This window comes from Apium graveolens, chromosome 10, assembly GCF_009905375.1.
Source record: "Apium graveolens cultivar Ventura chromosome 10, ASM990537v1, whole genome shotgun sequence".
Taxonomy (NCBI): domain Eukaryota; kingdom Viridiplantae; phylum Streptophyta; class Magnoliopsida; order Apiales; family Apiaceae; genus Apium; species Apium graveolens.
Genome location: NC_133656.1, coordinates 205,048,226 through 205,062,786, shown reverse-complemented (window position 1 = coordinate 205,062,786; position 14,561 = coordinate 205,048,226).

The window sequence follows — 14,561 nt, the reverse complement described above, 5'->3', positions numbered from 1 at the left end:
GTTGGCGAGCCACTCTCCCTGACCTACGAATGGGCTGTTCCACAGAAGGTTGTTCAGTCTGAACAGGTGTTTCCACTTGATCCATAGTAGTTTGTGCTTCTTGAACTTCATCAAGTTCAATTTTAGTCCCACTGTTTCCTTCAAGGATAAACTGCTTTTCCAAGAAGGTAGCATGTCTGGAGACAAACACCCGATGATCGGTGTAAAAGTAATACCCTAAAGTCTCTTTAGGATATCCCACAAAATTACATTTTACGGATCGAGATTCCAGCTTATCTGGGTTAACTTTCTTGACATAAGCTGGACATCCCCAAATCTTAATGTGTTTAAGACTCGGCTTCCTTTCTTTCCATATCTCATATGGAGTTTGAGGAACAGATTTGGAAGGCACCTTATTTAGTAAATATGTTGAGGTTTCCAATGCATAACCCCACAGGAATACTGGAAGATTCGCATAGCTCATTATGGACCGAACCATGTCTAACAAAGTTTGATTTCTCCTTTCAGATACACCATTCAACTGTGGAGTATATGGAGGAGTCCACTGGGAGACTATACCATTTTCTTTGAGATAAGCTAGAAACTCTCCATTCAAGTATTCACCACCTCGATCTGATTGAAGAGTTATAATACTATGTTTGGTTTGTTTCTCCACTTCATACTTATATTCTTTGAACTTTTCAAAGGCTTCAGACTTGTGTTTCATCAAATACACATATCTGAATCTAGATCGATCATCTATGAAAGCAATAAAGTATGAAAATCCACCCATGGCTTGCGTAGACATTGGTCCACATACATCTGTCTGTACCAATCCTAGCAAATCTGCAGCCCTCTCTCCATGTCCACTAAATGTAGATTTGGTCATTTTACCCAATAGACAAGACTCGCATGTAGGATATGATTCAAAATTAAAGGGGTCAAGTAACCCTTCCTTATGCAATGTCCTCAGTTTATTTTCACTAATATGACCAAGTCCGCAGTGCCACAAGAAAGTGAGATTTTCATCATCCCTTTTTCTTTTATTAGTATGTTCAATTTGTAGTAAATTATGCTCTACGTCACATACATACAGACCATTTTTTTAAAATACCACTTCCATAAAGAACGTTATCTCTAAGAACTGAACATTTATTATTCTGAATAACAAACGAAAATCCAGCCAAGTTTAACATGGAATAGAAATAATATTCCTCACAATCGAGGGAACAAAATAATAATTATTTAGAACAATAGTCTTGCCCGTAGGCATATGTAAATGAAATGATCCTACAGCTTCAGCAGCAACTCTTGCTCCATTTCCCATCCGTAGAATCACCTCCTCTTCTTCAAGAGTCCTACTTCTCCTTAGTCCCTGCAACGAATTGCAAATATGAGATCCACAGGCGGTATCTAATACCCAAGTAGAAATTTGACTTCGTGACATATTAACTTCGATCATGAACATACCTGAATCAGAAGCGGTAGTCTCACTACCCTTCTACTTCTTCAATTCTGCAAGGTAAACCTTGCATTTCCTCTTCCAGTGCCCCACCTTGTTACAGTGAAAGCAAACAGCTTTGCTCTTGGGGTCTTCAGCTTTTGGTGGAACCGGCTTTTTCTCACCTACTTTCTTCTTCTTGGAAGGGTTCTTCTTCCTTTTCTTAGGATTGGAACCTTCACCAATTAGAAGAACAGAACTCTTCTTAGGGGGAAAATTCGATTCTGCAGTCTTCAACATGTTGTGGAGTTCAGGCAGGCTCACATCCACCTTATTCATGTGAAAGTTCACAACAAACTGCGAGAACGAACTCGGAAGTGATTGCAAGACCAAGTCTTGGCTCAGCTCCCCATCCATGGCAAAACCAAGTTGTCCAAGACGTTCAATCAAATTGATCATCTTAAGTACATGGGCATTCACAGATGATCCCTCAGACATCCTACAACCGAACAGTTCTTTCGATATCTCATATCGAGCTGTCCTCCCTGCCACATCATACAACTCTTGTAGATGCATAAGGATAGTGTGAGCATCCATATGCTCATGTTGCTTCTGTAGCTCAATGTTCATGGAAGCTAGCATGATGCATTGAGCAACATTTGCATCATCTATCGACATACGATACACAACATGTTCATCATTATGTGCATCGCTAGCAGGTTCAGTAGGCTTAGGTGAGTCAAGCACATATTCCAGCTTCTCAATCCTGAGAACAATTCTCAAGTTTCGAAGCCAGTCCGCAAAATTAGGACCAGTCAACTTGTGAACATATAGTATACTCCGAAGTGATAGTGCAGAAGACATAACGAATATAGTAAATCTATAAATGATGAACATATAACAACACTTAGCAAATATTCAATTTTATTTCAAAACACTATATGAATCGGGTCTTTATTCATAAGTGGCTCTCACTAGTTTATCTAATTTATACAACCCTTAAGTGAAAATTAAGCATTCATAATGCTAGTGGGAATAGGGATCATACATTCCATCACACAACCTAGGCTGTAGCACGAAACGTCATGTGATGTTCAATAGGCAGACAACTCTTGTCAATTACATCTTATGCTATTCCCTAATAAAACTTTAGCCTCTTGAATAATTAAGTCATGGTTGTAGCACGACAAACTCAATATTCTAAGTCAAGTCTAACCCAGCATTTCGTACAATTGAATCAGTCTCCAACGGCCCACGGCTGTAACACGTAACGACCTCTAGATTCTAATTCAATGTACACATCTCTATTTAATAGACAAGTATTTCTTATTTCAAAATCAAAGCCCTCGGCTATAGCACGAAATGACAATGATTTAAAAATAAGAACCACTTTCTACCATGTTGGAAGGCTATGACCGACACAAACCCGTTGTGTCATTGGCCAATTACTACTTGATATTATTTAATTTTAGAGGGATTATATTATGTTACAATCGTAATCATATTATAAAGAGATTCTTCCTTTTAAATTAAATATTTCAAATTAATAATCGATAATCAGATGATTCCCAGATCGGGGGGAGCATTGTCAAGAGGCGTCACTTAATTCCCCTTTCTTACAGATAGAAATCTGCTTTTGACAGAATCATCCTTTCTCTCAATATTGAAAATTCATATTTAATTACGTGTTTCATAAACACAAGAATCTCATGATTGTATTCATAATATTATTGTTAAGGCAAGAAACGATTCATATTCTAGATTTTCTAGAGCATGCCTTATATTGATTTAAGTTCACCTAAATCTATCATCGCATGGTAAACATAGGCATATATCTCATATATAAAATTAAATAAACAAGTAAATGTAAAGTGCAATAAAGTAAATGTGTTTGGTTATGGCCCCATCCTATGTGATCTTTATGAAGCTCATGATAAAGATCAAGGTCAATCTAATATGGTGATGGAAATAAATACAACTACTTATTACATAAGTCTACTTCTTTGTTTAGACTTCTTGTATGCCTCGTCTTCTTCTTTGTATCACCTCCATTGGATAGCCTTCTTGAGTCTTCAATTACATTACATGATTGAAAGTAAAACTAATCTAATGAACTTACAAGAATAACTGGAGTTACATTCGAGATTTATGATTACAAAGATTGACGACATGCAAGTCATATTTAAAACCAAAACCATTACACTAAGGTCGAAAGGCATTAACCATCTACCATGCTCATACAACACATAAAAGCATGTTAAAACACATAATCTGATCTTAACATATCATATTATCCATGATTTAATCATAAAAAAAAATATGACAAAAATCAGAAAAATCAGAATCAGATCAGAAAAATAAGAATCACTGTTTACGGGAAGTAAACGACGTCAAACGCCTTACAAACGAGTCGTTGATAGCTTTAGCTATAAGTTTTGTTCAGACGCTCGTTTACCTATGGAATAGGGTATTCGTTTGCGTAAATCGGACACCAGGCCCAGATTTCAGCAAATCTGCAGCAGCTAATTCAGAATTCGTATCTAATATGATTCTCATAATTAGAACAAACATAAATCATGTATATATCAGTATATATACAGATTACATAATCATCTTATGATTATACAACTCACATGAATATCATATATTCAAAACATACATATATAAGCATATTATATCAACATCAAATCATGGCAAATCACGTACATGCTCATATATCGAAAACAGTTAAACACATAAACGAATTAAAAACTTTTCGCAAGTAGCTCTGATGCCATTGAAGGGTTTTTAGCACATAAACGAAACGAAAACATAAATTTAAATCTTAAAAAACCGAAACCCTCCGCAGGATCCATGCGAAAAATAATATTTAATTCGTAGTTCGGTATGTTTACCTTAAGAAGCTTTACGTTAATGGAAAGATGGAGGTCTTTAATAGCGATCCAAGAACGATGAACGGAAATCCCTAGCAGCTGCTCCTCAAGTGTGAAGCACTCCACCGGTATCCACCAAGAGTACAATGTGATGGAGGAGGAAGAGGTTGAGAGAATTAGTTGACTCCCTCTTGTTCTACTTTAGAATTATGGTTAATTATTTGGGTTGAGGCAAATAGGGTTTATAATAGTATATTTATAGGCAAAATTTTTAGCTGAAAATTTTCCATAAAATATTATTATTATTAACCCTTTAATTGATTATTCTTATTAACCAATTAACTAATAATTAAAACACCTTTTAATCATTAATCCCTTTTCTAAACACTTTAGAAAAATAATTCTCTCACTTGATTTAATTTCCAAAATTAAATTCTTAATTAATAATATTAAGAACTTTTCTTAATTAATTTATATTTAATTAAATCTCATTTAATTAATTATTAAATCTGATAATTAATTATTTATTTCACAAATAAATAATTACCAACCATTATTAATTAATTCCTCCACCATTAAATCATTCTCTTTTATGGTGTGACCCTGTAGGTTCAATATTAAGCCGGTAGTAGAAATAAATAATAATAAAAGTATTTTATCATTATTTATATAAATTCTCTAATTCATTAAATATGATTAATTAATAAATTAATCATATTTATTCTACATCGTGAGGGATACTTCTCAGCATATCGCGACTATCCGGATAATACGAATTCACTGCTTAGAATAACAAGAACCTATTCAGTGAGTAGTTACCGTACAATCAATTCCTTCTACCCTGCAATGTCACGATTAAATACAAGGCATGGAACTTGTGTCAAGCCTATCTTATTTAATCATTTGCTTTCCCATTCACTATGCTTAGTTCTATTTAATATAAATTAGAAACTCCTTTCTAATTTCATTCACTCTTGCCAGAGATTCCTGAACTAGCATAAGTGGATCAGCATTGAACATTCTCTTCCTTCACTGGAAGGGGTAGATCCTTTATTGATCATACACTATCTTCGTGTACAAATTCCTATACCCAGTAGAGCCCTTATAATTGTCCCTGGAGACTAAGAACTAAACCAAAGCATAGTTCAGTGTACACAAGATGACTATGATGACCTCAAGTCTAAGGATACTTGTACAACTATCACTATGTGAACAACTGCTGACACGTGAGTGAACTCTATCAGTTGTTCAGCTCTGTGAGTCATGTTCAGTGAACTTATTCTATAATAAGCACCTGCATACTAGCTATAGTGTCACCACACAAATGTCTATGAGAACAGACATCTTTCATAATGAAGCAAGCATAGTATGTACCGATCTTTACGGATTACTAATTACCAGTTAGTAATCCTACGACCAGGAAATATTTAAGTTTAGAGTTATCATCTTTTAGGTCTCATTATTATGATCTCATCATAATCCATAAAAAGCTTTACTCTAAACTATGGTATATCTTATTTAAACACTTAAATAGATAAAGCCCGTAATAAAACCAAAACAAGTCTTTTATTAATATCAATGAAATCAAAACAGATTACATAATAGTTATTCCAAAATCATCATACATGATTGGACTTAGGACACATCTCTTTCAGCATGTTGATCTATTTGGTCCAGTCAATGTCATGTCTATTGCAAAGAAGAAATATGATATGGTTATAGTGGATGAGTTCACAAAATACACTTGGGTGTATTTCTTGCACAAGAAGAATCAAACTGCATCTACTCTAACTGATCATGTCAGACAGCTTGATAAGTTAGTCAAAGATTCTGTTAAAATAATAAGAAGTGATAATGGCACTGAGTTCTAGAATTCAATCATGGAAGAGTTCTGCAAAGAGCAAGGAATAAAGCAGGAATTTTCTGCAGCTGGAACTCCACAGTAGAATGGAGTTGTAAAAAGAAAGAACATGACTCTTATTGAAGCTGCATGGACTATGCTTGATGAAGCAAAGCTACCAACCTATTTTTGGGCTGAAACTGTGCAGACTGCTTGTTTTACACAGAATGCTACACTCATAAACAAGCATGGAAAAACATCATATGAGATGGTGAAGAAAAAGAAGCCAAATTTGAAATACTTTTATGTATTTAGATGCAAGTGATTTGTTCTTAAGACTCATCCTGAATAGCTGTCAAAATTTGATCTAAAAGATGATGACGGAATTTTTATTGGATATCCACTTTCCACAAAAGCCTTCAGAGACTAATTTAAGAACAAGGGTTGTCATGGAATTTATCAATGTATCTTTCGATGATAAAAAGATTACTGGACTTGAAGATTTAAATGATCATGATCGGCTGAGATTTGAAAATGAAGATGTAAATTCTTATTCTGTAAATTCTGATGACCTAAATCCTGATCCTGTAAGTTCTGACGGATTAAATTCTGATGTCATTAAAATTATGGTAACTGCTCCAAAGGAAAATGCACATGTTCAGGGGAGAAAGCTGATGATCATACCACATCTCAAGACTCTCAAGAAGCATCAGAACCAGTCAAGTTCTAGTGCATCAAGTTCTGATGAGCCAAATTCTGACAATTCTAGAAACTCTAATTCTTCAATTTCTGAAGGATTTAACTCAAATTCTGGAATCTCAGAGAGCATAACTTCAGGGGGAGCATCAGAAAATGCTGATGGAGGCAGCATGGATCATGGGGGAGGATCCAGATCTAGAGATCAACTTCCATCTGTAAGGAAGTGGACTTAATCACACACACATGACTTAATAATTAGAGATCCTGAAGCAGGTGTCAGAACTACAACAGCAACAACAAATGAATGTCTCTATCATTCCTTTCTATCTCAGACTGAATCAAAGAAAGTGGAAGAAGCTCTTCAAGATGTTGATTGGGTACAAGCAATGCAGGAAGAGTTAAATGAATTTAAAAGAAATAAAGTCTGGACCCTAGTACCAAGACCAAAGGACAGATCAATTGTTGGTACAAAATGGGTGTTCAGAAATAAAACTGACAGTGATGGCATAATAATAAGAAATAAGGCAAGGCTGGTTGCTAAAGGTTACTCTCAACAGGAGGGTATTGACTATGATGAAACATTTGCTCTAGTTGCTAGATTGGAAGCCATAAGAATCTTTTTGGCTTATGCTGCTCACAAGAAGTTTAAAGTCTTTCCAAATGGATGTGAAAAGTGTTTTTCTCAATTGAGAATTGGAAGAAGAGGTATATGTTCAACAACCTTCAGGCTTTGTAGATCCAAATTTTCTAAATCATGTCTACAAGCTTGACAAAGCACTTTATGGCCTTAAGCAAGCTCCAAGAGCATGGTATGAGACTTTAGCTCAATTCCTTCTGGAAAGTGGATTTCACAGAGGCACAATTGACAAGACTTATTCTACCTCAACCATGGAAAGGACTTACTTTTGGTACAGATATGTTGATGATATCATCTTTGGCTCTACAAATACAAAACTTTGTGAAAGATTTTCTAAGTTAATGCAGTCAAGGTATCAAATGAGTATGATGGGAGAGTTGAGTTATTTTCTGGGACTTCAAGTCAAACAAACTGAAGAAGGTACTTTTATCAGTCAATCCAAGTACACCGGAAATCTACTCAAGAAATTTGGAATGCAAGACAGTTCTACTGCATCAACTCCCGTGGCCACTGCCACCAAGTTAGATAAAGATACTCGAGCATCAGTAGATATTACTAACTACAGAGGTATGATTGGCTCTTTACTCTATTTAACTGCAAGTAGACCAGATATCATGTATGCTACATGTCTTTTACAAGATTTCAGGCTGATCCAAGAGAACCTCATCTAATAGCTGTAAAAAGAATTTTCAAGTACCTAAAGGGTACAGATGATCTAGGATTGTGGTATCCTAGGGAATCAGATTTTAAGGTTACTGATCTAATGCAGATTTTGCAGGATGCAAAATAGACAGGAAAAGTACTAGTGGAAGCTGCCAATTTCTTGGAGGCAGATTGGTTTCTTGGTTTAGCAAGAAACAGAAATCAATTTCCACATCAAGTGTAGAAGTAGAATATATTACTGCAGGAAGCTGTTGTGCACAGATTATGTGGATGAAGAATCAGTTACTAGACTATGGGTTAGAATTTTCTAAAATACCTATTTATTGTGATAATCAACGTGCTATTGCTATGACAGGATATCCAGTTCAATACTCAATGACAAAGCATATCAGTATAAGGTACCATTTCATAAGGGAACATGTGATGGAAGGTACAGTGAAATTGCATTTTGTTCCAACAGATCAACAACTGGCAGATACCTTCACAAAACCACTATGTGAAGCTACTTTTACAAGACTGATAAATGAACTTAGAATGGTCTCAGGTTCTTTCTCAAAATCTATTTTAGTTTTTGTTCTCATACCTCAGACTTTATGATCAGTGTTTACAGATTTTCCTATCTCAATATAATCTGTACTTAAATTGTAACATATTAATAACTACTTATTATCTGATGTGATTCTATAAACTCTTAAAGTGTTTTGAATGTTCTGTGACTATTCAATCCAATGAGGATTATCTTGTTAGATGCTGACTTAGTAGTCTTTAACAAACTATGTATCCCATATTTGAATTAGTTATTTATGTGGAAATCAATAACACAAGCAAATTTTGATTTTGATCTTAGTCAAATTTACTTCCTGTATCTTATTACTAAGTCACAAACTAGATTATTGCTTCTAATCTGTAAAATTCTGATGTCAGTAAATCTTAAGGATTAACTACATGCTTGATAAGCCTCACTTATCTGAAGAAAATTAAAAAAAATTGAAATCAGGTACTCCTTTGAGATCTAGAGTAATTTATATGAAAGGGAAGATCCAAGTACATTGCTCGTATTAAGTTATATGCATTAGAAAAGCAAATTAATTTTTCTTGGTGACTTTTCACATTCTCTGATTACTGGAGAAATATTCTGATAACAGCATTAATTTTTATGGCAGTTGTAACTCATTTATACTAAGAAGCCCTTGTCAAAAGAATTTCAAAAGATGCATAAAATAAGCACAAACAGTTGAGGTGGATTCTTGCATAACTTTATTCTACAGTAGACTTCACAATTCAAAACAGATTTTAAGCATTTTTCTTAGTTATGCCTTATTTCTAAGATATACTGAAGTTTATCAGACTTTAATCTTTATCTGATCATTTGCACATACACACACTATCACTCCATATAAATGATGAAAATTAATGTGGTGATTAAGTTGTTTCTGATAAACTGTTAAGTATTATTTGCATAAATTCTGAGGACGAGTTCTGATTATATTCTGATGATTAAACTCTGAAGAAACCAATCAGTATTTATGTGAAGAAACACAGAAACAGTCATTCACTTTTTGAGTACAGAAGCCATGTTCTGATGACCGTTAAATTCTGATAATAGTCAAGTTCTGTTGCAAATCCTCATGCTTGTGTGGCATTATTTATTTACTTGACTTATTTTTGGTATTTACTGTAACAGTTATATTTCTCAGAAAAAAATTAGGTGAGATAAAAACAATCATAATCATTTGTTAGTGGGTTGCGTGTTGGTTTTGGTATGTGCATGTGTGCAATAATTACTGCATGTTTACCGTGCCCACTATTTATGTTTTGACTGATTACATGCTGCCAAGTGTAAAAACTGCAAGTTCTAATTCAAAAGAGACGTTACCATGTACAGAGTATAAATATCATAGATAAAAGATTATACAATTTTTTCCCACTCTCTTACTCTACTCTCTCTCTCTCTCTCTTATTTTCTTACTCTCTTATTTTCTAGACATTCTCTTACAAGCATTTTTTTAAAAACACTTTGCAAACACAAAATTTTCACTTGATTTTTCAATAGAAATGGAACCAAAGGATGTCATTTTTAATGGAGCTAAGTTTGTCCCAAACAACTACTCTGTTATCTTGAACAAGGATGAAGCTCCTTCAGAACTTCACTTTGTTCAGGATTTATTGGTTCACAGTGAGATTGGGTATGCTCTGACCCAACCTCAAGCAATCTCTGGTAAACAAGTGCTGGAGTTCTGGAAGACTGGAATCTATGATGATGGAGGTGAAACTTGATCTCCTAGCATCATCATCTCATCAGGAGAAGATGAGTAGGTAATTGTTACTACAGTAAGGCAGGCTCTTCATCTGCCTGAAAACTGCACTTACAACTCAGCACCTGGAGAATCTGTTCTTCAGAACATGATAGCAAGCTTGGGATATGAGAAAAGCTTGTCCAAGCTAGGACAGTTGAAGAGGCCTTACATCATGAGGGAATGGAGCTTTTTCTTTGATTGCATCACAAAGACCTTTGCTAACAAATGCTCCAATTTCGATGCCATTCCAATCATGAGTCAACAAATAGGGTATGCACTTCTTAATCAGACTCATTTTGATTATGCATCTGCTGTGTTAGGCTATATTGGTGACAGAATGAAGGAAGATGTAAATTTAGTATATTTTGCTAGGTTCTGTCAATTAATTTATAGTTATTGTTGTCCTGATAAGCCACAAGTGTTCAGTGACCTAATGGAACCTTTTAAGTTACATAAAAAGTCATTTACTGACTTGTTATCTGCTGATAACAAGAAGGAAGTATTAAGACCTCTCCAAATACCCCAATCTATAAAACAGTTCTTAGTCAACACTATCTCAGACACTTACACAGCCATATTCCATGATGTAGCACCATAACAACCATCCACTACTCAACAACCACAGTCTACCTCACAACCACCAACATCAGCACCTGTTGTCAACACTTCACAGTTCAGGCCCAAATCCAAAACCAAACCAACCTCTGGTACTTCTCAAAAGGTGCCAGTTGTAAAATCTGACACATCCTCCAGACTCAAAACCTCAAGAGCTAAAATATGTTCCTCAATCTCCACCAAGGAGAAAGAGAAGGCTGATTATGAGAGATGAATCAGATGAGGAAGAACATGTCCAGGTTCCTGCATCAGAACCTGTGACAGAAGAAGCTGAAGAGTCAACTCTTCAGAAGGAGAAAGCAGCTGAAGCTTCTGGCATTCAAAAAAGGAAGAGCTCTTCACATTCTGATACAGATCATGTCACCCCTCCATCTAGAAAATTAAGATTGAGAAAGACAAGAGCAGGTGTGCATATTGCACAAACTCAATCTGAGGATGCTGAAGATGCTGAGGAAGGGGATCAGGAATCTCTGATCTCATCAGAACCTATTGTGATTGAAGCCCTGCCAGCAGCTGAAGAAGTTCTGATTCGGAAATCTAAAATTCCTGAAGTCCACAGATCAGAACCTGTACAAGACTCTGTGATTTCTCCACCACACTCTCTAATCAAAGCTACAAATGATGTTGAAAAACAAGAGACAAGTCCTGAAATATATATTCATAATTTGAATATACCTACTATTCTATATCTGGAAGCTCCAACTACAAAACAGCCAACTCCTGTTACTTCTCCAATTTTACAGGCTGAGATACCAACAACACCAATTCTTGATCTTGGAACTGAAGAACAGAATTTAGACAAAGCTGTAACTGCTTCAGAGTCTCCTACAGCCACACACACCTTGGTGTTATCTGAAGATGAGGAGATTCTAGCAAGTTCTGGAGAGTCAGCTCCAGTAAACAATCCAGTGCCTACAGGAAATGAGGCATTATTCCAGTTTGAGGAAGAGGTAGCTCCAGTTCCATGAGAGGAAACCTTTAGAGGGGCTGAGTGGATGCATAATTGGAATGATACTGATTTTATTCCTAGCCCACATATTCTGACAGAACATGTCTCAAAAGCTGATGAGTTGCTGACAAGTTCTGATTTCAAGCATCAACTAAAGGTCACTGATCTCAGTACAAGAACTCTACAAGGTCAACATTCCAAGACTCGTGCAAAAGTTGATAAAATTCAGGAAACAGCTGATAAGCTAGCCATGATGTAAAAACTAGACAAGAAGAGGTTTATCAGACCAATTCAAGAAAAAGTGGATGCTATTGAGCTTGTTCAAACCAAGTAGCAGGCCCAACTGGATGAGGTATTGTAAAATCAAGCTGCTCAACAGACTCAGTTAAATGAGATCCAATCTTCAGTGGAACTCCTTCTTTCTCTGCTCCTGACAGATGATTCCAAAGGGGGGAGAAGGTAGTTAAGTCAAAATGCTCACCAAGCCAAACACTGAAGAAAAAGGATGATCATGGAGATGATCAGGGAAACTCTGAAAAGAGTAGAGGTCAAAGTCAAGGGAAGCAGTTGAGCAGAATTCCCATTCAACAGACAAGTTCTCATCAGAGAATGTCTGGTAGCAAGAACTCTGATAGATCTACTATGCAAGGGAGGAATAAGGAAGGAAAGAAGCCAACAGATCAGGATGTTCCTTTGTTGATAACAAATGCTGAAACTTCAAATACTGATGATCAAGTTCTGACAACTAATTCTGATGTGATAGTCCAAGCTGGAAGCCTAGAGTCACAGAAGTTTTTGCAGACTTTGAAATTCAAAGGAAAGAAAGCAACATTCTTCTACAAAGATCCCAAAATTCAATCTGTTGATGAAGAATTGGCCAAGAGACTATTCCTTAAGGATAATCCAGGAGTGAATTTAGAGGAATTAAGAGAAGAAGAAGCTAAATTTGCTGCTGAGAAGAGCAAACCCAAGTCAAAAGCTTCTGATGCTAAAAAGCCACCAAGGCCAAAAGAAAAGGGGATTGTGATAAGAGAAAGATCTGCCACAGAGATTCCTAGATCAAGGACTAGATCTCAAACTACTACTGATCCCAAAGACAAGGGAAAAGGAAAAGTTGGGGAGACAGTCAAGAAACAGAAGATGAAGATTCCTCAAATTCTGATGGATCCTGTGTGCAAGATGGTTCAAGTCTTTGATGATGCTGCTGCTGAAGATGAAACAGTTGAAACTCTGAAGAGAAAGAGGATGACAGAAGAATCTAAGACAACCTTTGACATAGCTCAAGTTGTTCAGAGTGAAGAAGTTCAGAACTTAATAAATTCTGAAAATATTTCAGAATAGCAAGCTACAGATGAAGCTGCAAATCCTGACCAATTCATCAAGACATCAACCTCTGACACTGCTCAAGTTGACATAGACAGCTTAACATTAGAAGACAAGAAGAAGCTGCTATGGAACAAGTCTATTCCAGTTCGGCCTAAGAAAAATCAGATGTTGAATCAACTTGCAGCATTTGGGGTAAAAGCCAAGCAAGCTAGAGACACTTCTGGATTAGGTTCTGATAGAGAGAAATTCCATACTGGGATAGAAGTTGATATTAGAGATCCATTCACATTGATTGACAAGACATATGAAGAGATCACACAGAAGCACCTTGAAAAAGTGCTTTCTGCTCAAGTAGTGATGGATACTCATGATGATTATGAAGAAAAAGAGAAATTGATCTTGTTTCCGATTGATGGTAGAACTTATAGATTATCTGAATCTGATATGCTGTAGAAATATGTCAAAGAGCTCCAATATATTCATTATCTAATGGAGGTAAATTCTGATGGTACCAGGAAATGGTCAGAATATATTCTGAAGACAATAAGAGATTTACTCAGAATTTTGGGTGCAAGAATGACAGAGTATACTCCAATGATGACTGAGGATGATGGAAGAGAAATTCCTATGAGAAAGAATTCTGCTAAGGTAGAAGTAATTCTGAAAGGAAGATGCTTATGCTATAATGAAGATTCTACACATCCAAGGGTAATCAGACTGGAAGATGGACTTGAAAGAAATTCAATTTCTGAACTAAGAGCTGCCATATATCAGATTGGTAATACTGAAGATGAAGAACTGCAGCAAGTCAAAGCTCAGTTACTTGAAGTTAAAAGAAATGCAGAGACCAGGCTGGTATTAGACTTTGTAAGGAATCATTATGGATTCAGGATGATTCAGTGAATTTGGTAAAAACTGCATGGACTGTAAGTTGTATTTAGTTGTACATATAAACTCTCATTGCATTTTTACTTAAATGTTTTTGACATTATCAAATCTATAAACTTGTATATTTTTATAATTTACAAGTTGGGGAATATTGTTAGATATATTTGTAATGTCATGTCTAATCTGATTTGTTTAGTTTCAGAACTTACTATCAGAACTTAACTGGAAATCAGAACTTACTGAAGACATGAAGTTATCAGAACTTAAGCCATCAGGACTTACATCAGAACTTAAGTGCGGATACACTTCATGGATGAAAAGCGGCTGATTTACAGGAGAGGATCTGGATTAAAC